Source organism: Cygnus atratus, chromosome 9 (genome assembly GCF_013377495.2).
Source record: "Cygnus atratus isolate AKBS03 ecotype Queensland, Australia chromosome 9, CAtr_DNAZoo_HiC_assembly, whole genome shotgun sequence".
In the NCBI taxonomy this organism is placed as follows: Eukaryota; Metazoa; Chordata; class Aves; order Anseriformes; family Anatidae; genus Cygnus; species Cygnus atratus.
The window spans coordinates 8,129,603-8,146,486 of NC_066370.1; the positions used below are offsets into that span (position 1 = coordinate 8,129,603).

Sequence of the window (16,884 nt, forward strand, 5' to 3'; positions counted from 1 at the left end):
CCATCTGGTTTTTCATTTGCTTGAGAAGCAAGCGCTAGAAAGGCACGCTGAGGTCTTTTTGGTCAGCAGCATTTTGGAGGCAGAGCTCCAGCAAATAGGGAAGGAGCATGTGTGCAGGGAGGAGGTGAAAAACCTCACTGCAGCCTCTCTTACAAGTGGTTCCCCACGCTGCTCGCAGCTCCTTTTCTGTTGTGGTCCGTGCAGGATGCTTCGCCCCCTCTTTTCTGCTCTGCACAGGGCTGACTTGCAGCGCTTCGGTGTGGGTGCGGGCAGGGACTGGCAGCGCGGCAGAGGCGGGATGCTGCATGAGCCACTGCACCGCTGAGTCAGCCTCCAGCCTGCCCCGGGCTCCGTGAGCAGCCCTAATGTACACAGCAGTGCTTTCAAAATCTATATATAGAGAAACAGAAACACCAAAATAGAGCTGTCTAGTCTCAGTTCACTGCGAAGCTCCAAGATGCCCTTTGAACACGTCATGCAGCCCCCCACCCTGAATTTGTTCTACTTCTTTACACGTGATGAGGGGCTGACTTCCGGGAAACTTCAGGTTTCCAGACAGAGGCCACAGCAGGCATGTTTCAGTATTGTCAGCTTTTGTTTCCCACAGCTAGGATCACCCAGAGGAGCAGCAAGTTCATCTCGACGAGCGCTCATATAGGAAGTCCAAGCTCAATGCAAGTTCCTGCTGGGACACTCTTCCTGATGCCCTGCAGCAGAAGATGCTGAACAAGTCACAGCACCTCTTCTTCCCAGGCCACACAAAGGAACATGGAAAACTCACATTCAGCACTTCATACAGTGCAACCCCACCTCGATAACTGCAATGGAAACAGTTACTCTGCTTTGATTTGTAAGCTGGCGGAGTCTTTTTTGCCAAGAGGGAAGACAACTTACTTTCTGAGTAGGCTACGATAGCACCTGAGTGGTGCTCTCCTCCGAGACCTGTAGGTAAGTCATTTGTGAGCACTTGTGTGTCAGCGTGGTTTGCACAAGTGTGCTTCTTTGGAGGTGACAGAGCCTGGCTCTGCATCAGCTCCGCTATCAAGCGGGCAGGCTAGCTCCATGCCGCCAGCTCTTGAGGGCTAAATCTTAGCCCTCTGCAGAGAGCAAATAAAAATGCTGCATCTTCAAGGCAGACAGGGAATTACATCATAACCTGCACTCTTTTATTTAACCTTTATGTTCAAATACCTTACTGAACTCAGGTCTTAACATCTGAGGTGTCAGAACACTGCCTCCTCTCTCGTCCTGGACACTCGTGTCCTGATGCAGACCACCAGCCAAGGTCATGGTGGTTTTGTCTGCTGAGTGGTAGGAAAGAACAGCTGCCTTAGTCGGGTTGAGAAGAACAGCTGGCGATCCATATTTTCAAGACCCACAGCAGATCTACCCCAGAAGTGCTTATAACGGTGGCTTCACTGTGTTAAGACAAAAAGCCTGGCAAGCTCTCACCTGTTTTTTTACAGAGACCAGAAGCAGATATATGTGGAAACCATGCAACTATGGGCAAACACGTGAATATAGTTCTCTCCCAGAAATACACCCAGCTTCCAAAAATGTTTAGGGTTGCAGCTGTATCGTCGGCTGTACTAACGCCCACCCTCCGCACATTTGTTTGCCTGCTTCTTGAGCCCCCTCCTGTGTGCAGAACAGCCGGGGGTGATGCAGCCTGCAGCGGTGCTCTCTGCAGAGACATCCCCTCCTCTCTCCAGCTCAGAGCAGCCAACCCGACTGCACCCCAACACCCCTTCTGCCTTCATCCATGGCCACGTGCCTCTCAACTCCCTCCTTTTTCCGCTCGGCGCTCTCCCAAGCTGCACCCTGCCTGACTCACTCTCCCCTTGCACAGCAGCCTCTCCATACCTCTGGCCGGCCCGGCCGACTCCCTCAGCACCCCCTGCACGGCACCGATGCCCTTGGGCACAGGCCCAGGGGACAGGCACGCTCAGCTCAGGCCGTGTGGCCCCACAGCCGGGCTGCTTTTTTTCTGCTTCCACAACTCTCTCCGCTTCTGTTTCCTTTATGGCTGGTCTCTAAGCCCCAAGCTCTGCGCTGTCCGCAAGGAGTTCACAGTATGTTACAAGCAGGACTGACTCAGAGAGCTGTCCCCATCACAGAGAGGGCAGGAACAGGATAAACCCAAGGAGCTCTATTGCACCTCTGCTACCACAGGTGTCCCTTGCCACTGCACTACCCTGTCACCTGGGATCTCCAGCTCGCTCTGCAGCTTCCCAATTTTTCCTCTGGTCTCAGCAGTCCTCTGAGGACAAAGAAAGCCACGCTTGCTGTTCCTCTTCTCTTCGGATCATTTATTGCTGTTGAACAGTGGAGATCTTGGAGCGAATCCTTGCGGGAGTCCTGTGGTGCTGTGAAATCCGACCGCTTGGCTTCCTACCCACCAAGCAGTTACTAATCCAGGACAGGAACTTTCTTATCCCTTGACAACTTAGGTTTTTTCTGAGGCTCTTGGTGAGCAGTCTCACCAGGAACTTGAAAATTCAAGTTCCCTTCCCTCTCTACAGGCTTGCAAATTTAAAATGAAAAAAGAGGAAAGAGGCAAATAGATTTGAAACATCATCATCTGCAAACGGAGGATGAGACTTCTCCATTACATATTCTTACATATTCTAGAGCTGACGACTTTTTTTTTTTTTTTTTTTAGTTTGTTTACTGGTCTGAAGCAATGGATCTCACCACAGTCCCTTTGAAATATAGCATCCCGTTTGTTACCTCCCATTTTTCTGGGCCAGGGACCCAGGTGAACAGGCTCCACGCTGCTGGAACTCAGGATTTCCACATTTCAGCTCCTTAGAACTGCTGGTGCAAACAAGTTGTTTCCGAAGTATTCAGCAGCCATGTCAAATAACACCTTCAATTTAAAAGACAGTTCCAGAGGTGTGGCCTCTGGGGATGGGACAAGCAGGGAACATCACCTGCCCTACCACGCTTCTCTTGGCTACCTCCATTTATATACCAGTATCATTCGCCAGCAGTTTTCTTGCCTCTGATGCACATGCAAAAACCTTATACCTTAACCAGTTGTTCCTCAGCCTTTTTTGGATAATGTGATAACCACTTCATACTTCAACATACAACATTTAAGTTTCTTTCCAGATTTCCTTCACTTATGCATGGCTTATTTCCATCTGTACCCACAACTCTACCATGATTGAATACAAAGCAGTAAGACTTTATTTCCAAGCTCTTGCGAGAGGTTTTTTGAGTGTTTTCTTGCCCCCCACGAGAATATTTTACACTGCAACTACACCTTTTAGCCTGTGTTCATTTTCTGTAAATTCTCAGTACTGTGCCTTCCCTCCACCTAGCAGCCTCTGCAAGGAGCCTGTGAAGGAGCAGTGGCCAGCAGCATGAGCTCACATCGAAGTGTGTAAAAGGAAGAGGATACCTGAAGGGGGAAGACACAGAGTTGCAGAGCACAAATCCCTCCATTCAAAATAAAGTGACATTCCCAGGGAAACTGAAGAGGAAAAAAAAAATCCTATTACTGTCCTGGGGAAAAAAAAAAAAAAGAAAAAAAGGAAGAATTATCAAGAACCTTTATAGCTGTAAACAAACTATGATTGTGCCATTTTGCAGTGGAAGAAACTGTACTTTTCACAGACTCAGTACATCAGGTGAGAGCCGATAACATGTTTATTAAAACTAAAGGTCTGTCCCTGCAGAGCTGGGTTTCAAAAGATCTCTCTAACACTCCGTGTAGCCTGGTCTATTAATTCAGCTGCGTGGATTTCAATTAGATGAACAGAGAAGACTTACTTCTAAGCAGTTCCTTGGGGTTTTTTCCTCGTAACAGGAGCGGTGTGCCCCGCAGCACTGGGGTGCAGCTTCCAGAGATGGGAGCCCTGCTGCTATCACGCTTCCAGAGCATGTGTGTACAGGGGCTGTCTTCAGTCCTGAAGTACCAAGAGAGGAAGGAAGGAGTTAGCACAGCTGTACAGTATGGCTACGCCAATGTAATGGCTAGTGACAGTACAAGGGACAGAACTGTCCCCTTGCCCCTTCTGGGACCCCAGCACGTGCAGAGGGAGGATCTTCAGCTCTGACAAGTGCATCACATTGCCACTTTCATTCCCATGCTGTTAGGAAAATAGTTAACACCAAAAAGCCTATCATCTCCTTCTGCAAAGCCGCAAGCACAACCCTTTGCCCCAGACCTGCAGTAACAGTCCCTGGCCCTGCTGTGTGTAGGAGAATAATACTCGAAATGGCTCAGCCACAGGGTCAGTATCAGCCCAGGAGGCTCTGGTATCAGCCCCAGGGCCCGCGTGCCCACGGGTGAAGCAGTGCTCTGGCAGCATGTCCCTGCTCAGATGGGGGGCCATACTGCCAGAGCTCCCCCGGTCTCCTGATGGGGAATCACTTCCAAGGACCTGGAAGTACTGGCAATGCTCGCTGCAGGCAGGGGGAAGTTTTCAGAGGTCAGCGTAAAACAGAAGTCATCTCATGATGAGCACATACCCTTGAGAGTCTATTGTGAGCAGCACTGCCATTTAAGACTTCTCCAGCAGAAAAGCCTCACTCTGTAGTAAGAGATTTGGAGAACATTGCTGGTAACAAGCTTTTCAATTTCTAAAATTGCCTGTTTCATGTTCAAACTGAAGAACAAAAGAGAAAAAACATTATACCATGCATGTACAGTACTGATTCCCAAAAGCACTGCTTCTCTCATACCTGTGACCCACTAGTATCATGACTTTACTAGTGAGGTTTTCATCATCTAAAAATTATTTTTAATTAATTAAATTTATTCTAATTAAATTATCTTATTTAAATTTATTTTTTTAAGCTTTATCATAATGATTGCCACACTGGAGCCAACAGTAAAACTTCCTGAGCTATAAAAACTAGGGTGTGAGCACTCATTTAGGACTATTTACTTTATATTACGACTTCAGATCAAACAAATTACTTCCTCATTTTCTACCCTCTTCTCCAGTAATGTGTTTCTCCAGGGTGTTTATCTTTCAAAATGAGAGGGCAGCAACTCTCTATTTTAAATTAGCAGCATGTGGCAGGTCAACACTTATTGCCTCTGCAAATATCTTCACACACCAAGACACCTAACCAGTATTCCATGGCGCATAATAGGGCAATAGGACAATAAACACATTTTGTGCCAGCCAGAGCCCCTCAGGATAATATTTCTGTGACGCCAGCCTTTTGCAGGTGGGCGTGATATCTTTCCATCTCTGCAAGGACAATGCAATCACTCTTTACAACTTGCTCAGAAAAGAACCTAGTTCAATGCCAACTAAGAGATTGGAATAAACTTGCAGAACTGCACATTCACTGCCTGTCAGTTTGGCCCAGCAGCAATACTCAGCTTTGGTTCTTCTTTTCATACACAGAGCTAGCACCCACCACAGCGCTCCGCCACACCAACCTCACTGGAGCACAGAAATGAAATGGCAATTCTGAAGCCACTGGTTTCAGAAAGCACTAATCAAAAGTCCCTGTACAGCAAGCAAAATATTTCTTGCAATGTTTAAAATAAAGTTTTTTTTTCACTAAGAAACCCATTATTCTATAATGTAAGAGAGACATAAAGGTGGCAAGAGTATTCCCCAAAAAGTACCAGGTGCTGAGAACAAAAGGCACACCGCAACCACAGCAAACAATATTAGAATGGACACCCATTACAGCCCATCAGAACACGCAATTTTCAGAGAATTTGTAAAAAGAAATTATTTAACAAGAGTTTCAATTAATTCTCAAAATCAAAATAGTTCCTTCCCATGCAAGGAATCTGAATAATGGAATAGAAACAGGAAGATCAAAATTACAGACAACTAATTCTTTTGTCCCTGACAAAAACAGAATAGCGGAAAACCGCATTACAATAGTCAAATGTTTTTTCATAACCCCATAACACCTGCTTTTGTTCTCCCTAGCCAGTGTTAAGCAAGCTAAACTGATACCTCTTACAGTCATGTATCAGCAGGCCCAGCCGGTTACATGAGGGCTGAAAGTGCCCCAACCAGGTGGTTATCACTAAGCACAAGCTACTGGGGAAACCCACGTCCAGGTTAAGTGTCAGGCTGTAAGAGAGAAGCCTGCGTAACAGATATGTAGGAATCTATATATCAAAAACATCCTGAATATTGTTCACTGTTGAAGCAGCAGCCAGGATCTCAGAAGCCAAAATATTTGCAGTAGCAGATGACAAACATGCATTTTGCCAAGGCACGTCGGCGAGTCACGTCCTCTCACAGCGAGCTCATGGCCTATCTGGGCTTCAGATGTGAACAACAGCAAGCACAGCTCTACCTTGTTTTTGACCCCCAGCTACTATTTCAAGAATAAATTACAGGCTGATAGCATTGTAATGGACCCAGCTTTAAATCTGTATTTGTGAGATTTAATAAACACTTGAGCATTTCTTGCAAGTGTGATACTTGAGCATTTCGCGCATTTTTTACAAAGCAGAGCAGACACCCAGTCTGCTCGGCACATGCAATCTCCTGGAAGAGAAAGCTGGTCCACGTGCAAAAAAAACCAAACTTCAAGGATGGGTTTGTTAAAATCAAGTCTGAGTTATTGAGCAGGTAACTGGTCAATAAACCTCTTGGTACATTGTTTAAAATGTATCTACCTTCAGTAAGCCCATAGGAAAGTCACCAGGGAAGTGACTTTGCCTGATTGAGACTCGATTTTATAAATCTCATGAAATATAAACGTTTAACATAAATCTGGTAATCTAGACATGTTTAAAGGCATTTAAGGAACTTAAAACACTCCTCCTGCTCAAAGTTTCACATACGTATTTATAAGAACAGAAAATATTACTGAAACTTCCCTGATGAACACTTCACTTCAAATCTCCTCACAGTTTTCTTTCCTCAACACCCCCCAACAAACAGACACATGCAAGGGTACCATCCACCCAAAAACCAATGGCCATGCCCCCAGCTGAAGAATCCAGCACCGCAAATGCTCTGCGGGAACACACAGATGCCTCCCGGGCCTATGTGCCATTACCGCTCCTCCTCGGGACGTGGGGCCCGGCACTGCGCGGCAAGCAGAGCGCCATGCAGCGCACCCGCTGGTACCACCTATCTGGAGATTTCTCCTTTTTATTTCCTCATTTATATACCATGACGGCATCCCAGCGAAGGAGTGCTGTGCTTATGGGCAGGGTATAAAGTGATCTAAGTGCAGTACGTTAATTAAGGAGGATTAACACAGTTGCTGGAGGGAAAAAAACACTATCCTTGTGATACTGAAGTATGTTTAATTAAAGTTTACTGAGGCCAAAAGGGCAATAACGACTGTTGTAGTGTCTCTCAAGCCTATTTAATAACACCTCCTGCTCCAACTGTTATCAGCCCGCTTTTTCCTAGCGGAAAAAACAGGTATGAAGCCCAGAAAACTTACAGAAGCCTCAAGCCTCCACCAGGCCCCATGCCACCCCACAGCTGCCGCCATGGGGCCTGCGGACACAAACGACTTGGTCACCGCCCCAGCAGCAGCAGTTCCCAAGCTCTGCCAGGTGTCAGCCTGCTTCCCCATGCCCTGCCTAGCGGTAGCCCATCTTCCTGGGGTCTGCATGGCCCCAGGGGACAGACGCAGCCACGCAGGCAGTGGGCAGCAGCCCCTGAGGGCAGGCAGTGTGGCAGCCACTGGCCAGAGACAGGCTGAGCGCGCGGAGCATGCCGCTGAGCCAGCTGCACGAAACGGAGACCAGGGCTGCTGAACAAACAGAAACAAAAACGAAACAACCAACAAATCTCAGCGCAAATGTGTTTTTCATCACAGCCAGGTGGTGGCTTGCAGGCATGGAGGAAGAGTTTTAGACAGCTAAATCCAACAGAAACACAGGTTGCTCCCTGAAGCAATAAAGGAGGCTGCAGCCATTTTACCTCCTCTGCACAGCATCGGTTCTGGCACTGGCTTTAGCACAACACATTTCAGCAGGCTGCAAGCTCTTCTATGACCTAAAACTCACTGAGCTTCCTAGAAAAATGGAAGGTGCCCACCCTCTTCGCTGGGAGGAGGGATGAGGTACTGAGGGAAGACATAGCCAAAAACGTGACTCCAGCACAGCTAAACAAGGACATAGCTCCTAGAAGCAGGCTGCACGAGCACGCAGCTCTCCTCCCTTCCCCTTGGTGCTACCTGGCCATGAAGAAGCCAGACTACTACTTCTGCGAAGAAAGCGGCTCCAGGAAAGGCCAATCTCAACTGGAATGCAAGGAACCCGGACTGCGGTAAGCACCAAGCATTGCCATCGCTAGTTACAACACTCACTTCGCTCCTCACTCTCACCATGCTTTCTGAACATAACTGCTAAAAATCGAGCAATTTCCTAGCCATAACAGCTAGATGATCCTGAATGTTGTTTGCCCCAAGATGAGCACACACCTAACAGCATTAATTCACAATTTGTGCCCCAAGGGAAAGCCACACTTATCTGTACTGCATTTTTTCCTTTTATAACATCACGAATTGGTTCTGTTTCAATACTGTGTTAACATCTCGCTGCATCAGTCAGTTTTGTCCTCAGATCAGCCATTTCACAGCACTGCCAAGACTGACTTCATCTTCGCTGAGTGAATCCTGAAGGGAAGCTCACAACATCACCTGTGAGGCACTGAGCGTAGGAGAGGGTGTTCCTTTTGAGTTCTGTTGGTGTCCTGCGGCCATGAACTGCAGTAAGCCAAGCAACCGGTGTATCTGTGGGGAGTTAGACTGTTCCTGGAAATCTTCTCATTGGGTTTCGCTTGACTCGAGCCCCGCCTAATCCAAAACTGTTGCCCAAAACAAACGGGAGCACAGCAAGCGTGAGGTGATCAGCAGACGAGCTTCAGTGGTGCACTCCTGATCCAAAGGAGCACACTGCAGCAGATGCCCCGGACCTCAGTGTGAATCCAATCCATGATGCATCACTCATTCAGGAACCCTAATCACAAAATCCATGCAATTATTTAAAGAAGCATGTCAATAACCCAAACAGAGGAGGCCAAAATGCATCATTGAGGCTTCCACCATCCTTAAGAAAAGAGTCTAAACGTCAGCATCAAATGCTCAACATTCAGCTGAACCAAACTTTCACAAATCACAGAGAACGTGCAGAATACTGCAAAGCTCATCTCTTAGATTAGATCGTGCAGCATACACTACATACAGTTATCTCTTGCAGCAAAACGTCTAGATGGGCTGCACAGATAAGCAGACGTGCCAAAATTATCTCTATCTCTGAAACAGACTTCTACGCTTATGTGCGGACGAGGAACTCAGATTTCCTTCACCCGCAAGCAAAATCCAGTTGAGCTCTGGTATGCAACAGGCTATTACAGCCAGCAGCAGGCAGGTGACTCACAGGAAGTCTGCAGTGTTTGACACTGCGCCTGGCTGCTTTCAAGCAAGAACTGCTGTTTTCACACAGCTGTCATCTTGCACACAGCAACATCCCACACGGTGCTAGAGCCTGGAAGGGTGATCTCACACCACCTCCAGCACCTGTCTGATTCATTTGAGACATGGCAAGTCCTTCTTGTTGCTTAACATCAGACCTAACCTCCAAAGTGGAAAGCACTGGGCTTAAAGTTCACAAAACTTTAAACAAGGCTGACTTTTGATCTAGCTCAGATCAAGCTTTAGGTAAAAGTTACTCATTTATTTTATTTAAACAAACCTGCCTACTTTTACTCAGTTTTAAGGGACAACCAGTATCCCCATTTACCTGTTGAGGACAGGCAGTCACCAGGCATGGAAAAAGCAGGAATTCAGGACCAGACCTAGAGAGCTAAATGCAGCTGCTTATACGAGCAACCTCCATGCCCCGCAGTGATGTAACTCCCAGGTTAAAAGGCACTGCGAGCTGGCCCACGGGGAGCAGTCCAAGCACCTTTCTAGGCACAACGGCCCCTTCCCCTTCAGCAACAACTCTGAGTGAAGGAAAAAGGACCTGATTTATTTGGGAATGCCAGCACAGTCCCTTGGGAGCTGGATCTAGGTGACCCTTCATCTCCACTATCCTCAGTCCTCCAGATAAGGGAATCCTCCCCAGTGGTGTACCCCCCTCTCCTTCCCGTGATTTTCCCTCCTCCAGTTCCTCAGAACAGGATCCAGGCTTCTACTACAACACATCCAAGCTTGCAAAGGGATCTGAAGGTACACAGTAGTGGTCATTCTGGGGTCTCCTGGCAAATCTCTGGGTGCAGGACTGGTTTTCAACACAGGGAGGAGAACCAAACGTTGACTCTAATCACCGTCTGCTGCAGTTTGGGCACGAGCACAACAATAACCTGAACATACAAGTGCACAGATCTGCCTGTGCCGTATCCTTTACTTGAGTTCATCTCTTCATCATCCCACTCCCCTGCAAGCGCACAGATGTCTTTCCCATCCTCAGGTAATCACAGCAGCAGACCCTCAGCAAAACTGGCTGAGAATCCCAAAACCCAGGTATCCTAGTTAGTTCATCCCCTCTCATTTAGAAGGTGGTGCATCTCTCCAATATGAGAGCAAAGAAGAACCAGAAAAAAGCCTAGCAATGTCCTCTCAAACTATCTTGGGATTATTAATTTGCATTTCAGTAGTCTTTTTTTTTTTCCTTCTCCAAGCATGAGGTCAATTCAGCTAAGTTTCTTCTGCTTCCACTGATATAGAATCACAGAATGGCCTGAGTTGGAAGGGACCCCAAAGATCGCCCAGTTCCAACCCCCCTGTCATAGGCAGGGATGCCACCCACTACATCAGGTTGGCCAAGACCCCATCCAACATGGCCTTGGAAGCCTCCAGGGATGGGCCATCCACAGCTTCTCTGGGCAACCTGTGCCAGTGCCTCACCACCCTTTACAGTGAAGAATTTTGTCCTAATCTCTAATCTAAATCTATCTTCTTTTAGTTTAAGACCATTCCCCTTTGTCCTATCTGCACTAGTAAAAAGTCCCTCTCCATTCTTTCTGTAAGTTCCCTCTAAGTACTGAAAGGTTGCAATGAGATCACCGCAGAGCCTTCTCTTCTGTAGGCTGAACAGCCCCAGCTCTCTCAGCCTTTCTTCATGGGAGAGATGCTCCAGCCCTTTGACCATCTTTGTGGCCCTCCTCTGGACCCGCTCTAACAGGTCCACATCGCTCTCATGCTGGGGACCCCAAACCTGGATGCAGTGCTCCAGGTGGGGCCTCACCAGGGCAGAGCAGAGGGGGACAATCCCCTTCCTCCAGCTGCTGGTCACTCCTCTTTTGATGCAGCCCAGGACACAGGTGCCCTTCTGGGCTGTAAGTGCACACAGCTGGCTCGTGTCAAGCCTTTTGTCCACCTGAACAGGATGTATTACAAATACATATACTCACGTACTTATGTTCTTATATCCCCCTCCTATTTTTGAATTAGGAAATAATGCATTCAGGATGCAGTAAGAAATTGACGTAACTGAAATAAAAGCTTTTCAGAAAGCTGTCCAACATACATAGAGGCCACAGTTTTATGTAAGTGAAATTACTTCTGCAAGTCATCTTCTCTAAATTCTTCCTCCTTCAGTGTTAAACATAGAAATTACTAGTGAAACAAAAGCAATAGTTTTAAGAATATTCTCTGAAGTCTGTTAAGAACAGTAATTTTCATTTTTTTCCATAAAGTACAGGAATCAAGATGATAAGCCTGCTCCAGCTTTTACATTCCTCTCACCCTGGGTCACATATAAAGCCTAAGCTGCACGTCTAAAAAAGCCTACACCTCTGTACGGCTTTACCTGTAGTAGATCTCAAACATGGTGGAGCACCCGTGCTGCAGCAATGAGAACACTCGCGGCTAACCTCACATGCCCTTTCTGAGGGGACTTTAAAAGCTCACCAACTACCAGAGCTCCCAAACACCAGCACAACAGGCAAAGCCAACACAATGTGGTGCTCCTTCCGCAGCTGCTCCAAAACCTCACGTCCCTGGGGGGGTCTGCTTGGAGACCGCACAGTACTCACACACATGAGCTGCAAAGCAACCTTCGGCGGACCAGGCTGGCTTTCTTCAGACTACAGCTGCTCCTGGATTTTCTTATCTGTTCTCAGCTGGCTTGCTGACAGCAGACCATCTGAGCAAGAGATGAGAAGACAAGCGCTCGTGGAGATCTCTGCAGGTTGCAGCCAAAGGAGGCGATGATGTAGGTAAGAGAAAGGAAGCTGGACGGAGTTCCCCACACGCTCGCCTCAAGGCGCTGGGTCGCCTGAACCCTTTGACTCTGCGAGGGCTCTGCTGTTTTCAGGAGATTAAAGTACAGCGTTCAACACAATCTGATCAAACACTTGCTCGAGCAACAAGCACAGAGGCGCTGGTGGTTTACGCTTAACGAAACCACTTCTCTGACTGCCGCTGTTTTTAAGAGAGCTATTTTTAAGAGACCGAGGATGCACAACACCTGCCAGAGCTGCTCCTGACAGCAGCTGGGAGGCCCTCCCCAAACCAGTGCAGTGGTGGTGAAGGAGCTCCCACCACACAGCTGCTTCTGCCATACGTGACCTGTGTGGAACCAGCAGCTTTCCTACCGTGCCTGCATCTCCAGCACTCCTCTTCTTCCTGGGAAACCTTTCCTAAGTCCCTTCGCTATCCTTTCGGCACTGGCTCTGCATGAGGGGATACTCAAACTTCCGTGGCCTTTCCCCAGGGTGAAGTGGTGTGCAGTCACCTCCTGCCTCAGTGGGATCCTCACGTCCATCTCCAGAGCTCCTCCTCCTCTCCATGAACCTTCCTTTTTGAAAGTCCTTCTCTTATCTGTTTTTGTTTGTTTGTTTGTTTTTGTCAGCTTTCCTCCCATCTCTCCCAGACCCCCAGCGTGCAGTGACTGTTCTGGGCTCCTGTCCTCTGCTCGCCAAGACGCTGTGAGTTTCAGAGCCAACGTATGACTCCTACAGAAGCTTCCCATCAGAAGCAATGCCTGAGCTGGTCATCTTCTGCACCAGGAGCTGGCAACAGAAGTAGCTCCAGCAACTGCATCTGTAAACCTGAAAGGAAGGTGAGCAAGCCACCCGCTTGCCTTGACTGGAACAGTGTACAACCCTAACCCAAGCCAAGAGCACCGTCCTGCTTATGTATGTACAGCTTCACAACCACCTGTCATCAAGAACAGAAATATATACACACACGCACACCTGTAAAATCAAATATAAAACACCCACAGATATATTTACACATAGGTATGTATACAAGCATTCTTTTAAACCCTGGTATTGTATAGTGTTAACCAACACCAATGACTCCAGAACAATGTACACAGAAGTGAATAAGCCCGGGACTGTGGCATGGACCTTGTGAACATAAGCCAGCAGAAGCCTTGAATAGGCAGAAGAAGGCTGGAACCAGGAGACCCAGAGCCACAAGCACAAACGACCAACCAACTCCCGATCCAGAAAGCTGCCCAAAACCGATAGCAATGGTGGAGCCATCCTAAAGGAAAACCACCCAGATGGGCTGGCACTGAGCTTCAGAATCAAGTGTTCAGAATTAATTACTCCATTATCTTATACAACATCTAATTACTCTTATCTTGCATAATACTTTACGCATCCCCTTTAGAGGAAACTGTATTTTAGTACTGGGTCCAAGATAGTGCTGAGTGTGCGCAACCAGCCTGGACACCCACGCTGCAGAACTGCTGCTGAAGAAGAGGCAGCGCACTGAGCCTCCGGTCGTCCTTGTGTGTGGCTGTGCTCCTCCTGTCTGTCACCCAAGCCCCAGGTACCACGGGGACACGGTTCCCAGCAGCATGCAGGGCTCTGTTCCCCGCCAGCTGCTGCCTGGAGGAACGGGGTCCTGGCAGTAAGGCAGAGCCCAGGGAGCAGAGGGGTAAGGCGTGCTTTTGTTTTAACTTCCCATTTCCAATGAGCCAAAAGGAGGAAAGAGAAATGGGCATTTTCCATTTCAGATACTGACGCACTGAACACAGTGTAATTGCTGACAAGGGGGTTGTGCAGACTGAGAGGTAAAGATACTGCAGACCAAATATATCGCTGATACATTTGGTGGAATTCCACCAGCAACCTTTCCATACTACAAGCCAGGCCTAACCAGGCTGCCTCATGCAAAGCCTCATTTAGTAAAAGGCGATTGGGTGTGACTGTCCAACAGACCGACTTCTCCTCACTTCAAAAGGAGATAAAGACTTTGTCCTACCAAAGTAAGTTAAGAGAATTAATATCTCTGAATTAAAAGCAAAAGTTGTGCTTGAGAGGTCAGCTTGGCCTTAGATTTCTGCTGTCCTAAAGACTGGCATCCAACCGAGGCTAAAGTAACACTCGCTGGTGCAAACTTACACTTCACATGGGCACACAGAGCTGCTCCGTGCTGCCACACCTTCCCAGGGAGTATGAGTCCCACTCCTGCAAGTTACACAGCACTCCAGGATCCTACTATTTCAGCAGCAAGCCCAAAGTCACACCGTGAGTCACTTCTTTGCCTGGTAAGCAGAGTATTCTCATAAAAGAACAAGAAAACAGAAACGAAACCCCTTGTTTACACACACACACACACAAATAAATAAAAAGTTTTTACACAGGCAGCACTCCATGGCTGACCTGCTTGATCCTCTATTCTATACCGAAATCCCGTCTCACCAGAAGCCGTCTCTGGCTCAATTTCCTTCTTTCCCCAGGAAAAAAACAGCTGCCAAGGATGTCCAAGGCAACGTGCCGTGCCTCTCCTCTCTTCCACTCACCTGTTTCCAGCAGTGCATTCCCACTCCTGCTGGTGCTGGCCGGGTCCTGTACCCCTGGGTCTTGACACACTACAGCAGCAGCTGCTCCCTGCGCTCAGCCCCCAGGCAGGTGGGCTGCTGAGCCGCACCGCCACAGCCGGGGCTCTCCAGTTTGCAATGCTAAAGGTAATACAACACTGGGAAGTGTTCCCTGGCCAGAAGGGAAGAGAGGGGGGTGCATTTTCCATATTAAAGATTCAGGTTTTAAGCAGAGGAGGGAAGACTACCATGTTTCCAGCAGTGGAGAAAATGGGGAAGGGACAGAGGCCACCGCTGCCTGGCATTCCTGATGCCAGGAAGTTAAGGATTAAAAAAAGCAACTGTACAATGAAATCCTCTCAAACCCTCTTCACACATGAAAATGGGCATAAGTCCAAAACCCCTACTTGCAATCACCTCTAAAAATCTCCCCTACTGAGTTTGCTTTCCTTTGGTCTCCCGTGTGCAGGAGAAGGTGGTGTTAAATGAGGAGCGTGACAAAGCACTGAACTGTGCACCAAAGGGTAGCCCATTCACACATTTATTAGACTAACCTGGCCCCCCACTAAAGCACAGAGTGCTAGGAATATTCCATAGGCAGCACAGATCTTTCGGACTAGCTAATCATCCAGGGAGACAGCTAATGAATGCTTGAAGTGCTGTGATAAGAGACAGGATGTCAGCAGGGAAGAGAGACGGAGAGGGCAAAAAAGTAGGGGCACCACCAGTGAAAGCATGGAGATCTCCAGGCATGTTGAGCAGAGGTCGGCTGTGAACCCATCCAGCTAATTACTCTAACCCAGCACCACCAGCAATATCCCCAAAGGGTTTCTGCGGAAAGCCCTAACCAAAGTGAGCCCCAGCACACATCTTAGATTAGTTTTATGCAAGTCAGAATGCAACTGCATCTTAGGCATTTATCTCTGGAGCTTAGCCAGTACGTATCAACATTTACGAGAGCTCCCCCAAGAAGCAGAATAAACATTTTTTGCTTTACCAGAAGTATAGGAGAGGTGCAAGCAGAAGAGCAGAAAGCCCTCCCAGTTCTCTTCACACCCCTCCCAACTTCGCGTGCAACTCAAGACAGCCCCTCTACAGACAGCAATGCCTTCGTATATACGTGCCCTTATCACGCTGACAGCAGCCATGCTCTTGCTGCTAGGCCTGCAAAAGCAAAAAGAGGCACAGGGAAGAGAAGAGAAACATGGCCATTACCTTCATCTCCAGGTTCCTTCGCTGTCCACAGCGGCTTTTGTGAAACCCTTCCAGTCACAGCGGGGTGGCCAGGTGAGGTCCGGGTGAGCTGCTGCCACATCCAAGCTGTGCATGCAGTTCTTCATGCCCAGATCTCACCTCTAGTTGAGTTTTCTAGCCTAGGAAAGAAATTAAGGATGCAATGTGAGAAAGCCACATCGGTCATCCAGACTGCTGGACCTGGGACCACAGTGGGCAGTCAGGACACACATTGCACACCTGCAGCAACAAGCGACTACGCAGAGCCTTGGCCAGGAAAACAAAAAAGCCTTTTCAGAGTTCATTTTTCTAACCTCTCCCCTATTTCTACAAGAAACTAGGAGTAACTACAACACGTCCTAAAATCCTCTTAAATAAGATACTAATCACAAGACTGTTTAGCAAGTCAGTGCACACAAACCGCACAAAAACTGCCGCCTCCCGTAATTACCCTGCCCCAGGCAAGTTTCCAGCCTGTGTGCATGGCCTGGCACGGGTCTGCCCCACACGTCCCGCAGCTCTGCTCCCTGCTATCGGCAGGGAACCCGAGTGCCCACAGGTTACAGAGGGGTCCCGACACGCTGTTATCCCGCACCGCAGCTACCTCTAACCCTGAGGACCCCAGGCCCGTGGCACCATGGCACCCAGCCCTGCCAGGAGCAGAAAGCTCAGCAGAGGGGGCTGCGAGAGGCAGCGACCCCGGCGGGCACCGTGGTGCGGCCACACGTCCTTGCCACCAGGCCGGAGGGCTGAGGGCGACATTTGGTGCTAGAAGATGTCAGCACGCCGCCAGTGCCCAGCTCTCCCCAGGGCTGCGGCTGCATGAGAAATAACGAAACCAAAGAGATCTTTGAGGGTTACGTCAGGCCAGGGGAAGGCAGGAAGAACAGGCTGCTAAACCAGAAAGCAACGTTTTGTGCTTCTTCCGGCAACCAGCAGTGTTTTTGGGTGGCTGCACGTGCGTG

The 16,884-nt window shown here is 48.4% G+C and overlaps 1 protein-coding gene across 1 annotated transcript in view; it reads right to left on the reverse strand.

The window, feature by feature from the left end:
* Positions 1-16,194, reverse strand: part of ST6GAL1 (ST6 beta-galactoside alpha-2,6-sialyltransferase 1) — a 30,739-nt gene extending 14,545 nt beyond the window's left edge. Inside the window, 4 exon segments of the mRNA XM_035544936.2 lie at positions 3,778-3,914; positions 4,480-4,616; positions 15,902-16,059; positions 16,151-16,194. The gene's annotated coding sequence lies outside the window, so the exon portion shown is untranslated.
* Between the last annotated feature and the right edge of the window lie 690 nt (positions 16,195-16,884).